The sequence below is a fragment of the Sorex araneus genome, chromosome 1, assembly GCF_027595985.1.
Source record: "Sorex araneus isolate mSorAra2 chromosome 1, mSorAra2.pri, whole genome shotgun sequence".
Classification (NCBI taxonomy): domain Eukaryota; kingdom Metazoa; phylum Chordata; class Mammalia; order Eulipotyphla; family Soricidae; genus Sorex; species Sorex araneus.
Window position 1 is genome coordinate 36,526,531 of NC_073302.1, and position 1,062 is coordinate 36,527,592.

Sequence of the window (1,062 nt, forward strand, 5' to 3'; positions counted from 1 at the left end):
AGCAGAAGGCCTTGTAGGCCCCTTTTTTTGTTTTTGGGGTCACACCTGGCGATGCACAGGGGTTGCTCCTGGCTCTGCACTCAGGAATCACCCCTGGCAGTGCTCAGAGGACCATATGGGATGCTGGGATTTGAACCAGGGTCGGCCGCGTGCAAGGCAAATGCCCTACCCGCTGTGCTATCGCTCCTGCCCCAAGAAGGGCCCTTTTTTGCTCTGTGTTTTTTTCTGAATCTAGGTCAGGAGCAGGAGGACCCCAGGATTCTCTGTCTCTCTCTCTCTGTCTCTCTCTCGCTCTCTGCCTTGGCCAGGGACTCTGTAGGGCTCGGCTCCGTCCCTGCTCCTCTCCAGCCTTGAACACACGCTGTCTCATGGGAGGATTCTCTGCTCCAGCACCCGGACGCTGGCGAGGCCACCGCGAGCTGAGGCTTCCTTTGAGATTCCAGCCCAGGACCCGTCTCCCAGGGAATCCTGTGGGGAGCTAGTCCCCCCTCCCACCTCCCCATTTCTGGGGTACCTTCCCAGTCCCTCAGACCCTCTCAGCACCAGCCTTCATCCATCTGTTAGACCCAGCAGCTGACATGGACATGTTTCAGCAGAAATATTTTGTTCTCCAAAGACCCAGGGAGGCCCGTCCTGCTGCAGGGCAGGGGTTCAAGGGAGAAGCTATGGACAGTGTCCCCCGTGCAGAACAAAGGAAGAGGACATTCATGTCACGGGTGGGATCCCCAGGGGTGGTGGCCCGAGGCGGAGCAGAAGGTCAGGTGGAAGAAAGCACGGTCCATGTTTGTGAGGTTCTCAGGTCTGTCAGAAACCAATTTCTGGTGACCTGGAGGAAATTGGAGCAATAACGACCACTGGGAGGGTTGAAAATCCACTGAAGATCCATCGAGCACACAGACACCCTCACCCCCCCCACCACCACAATTTTGGGGTTCTGTTTCTTTCCATGTTGGTTTCATTTTTCTCTGGCGTGGCCGGGGGCGGGACTTCCTGGCCCAGTTAGGTCAGGTGATCACATCTGCATCCATGCCCCGGGGCCGAAGCCGGGCGCCCTGGGAAGTA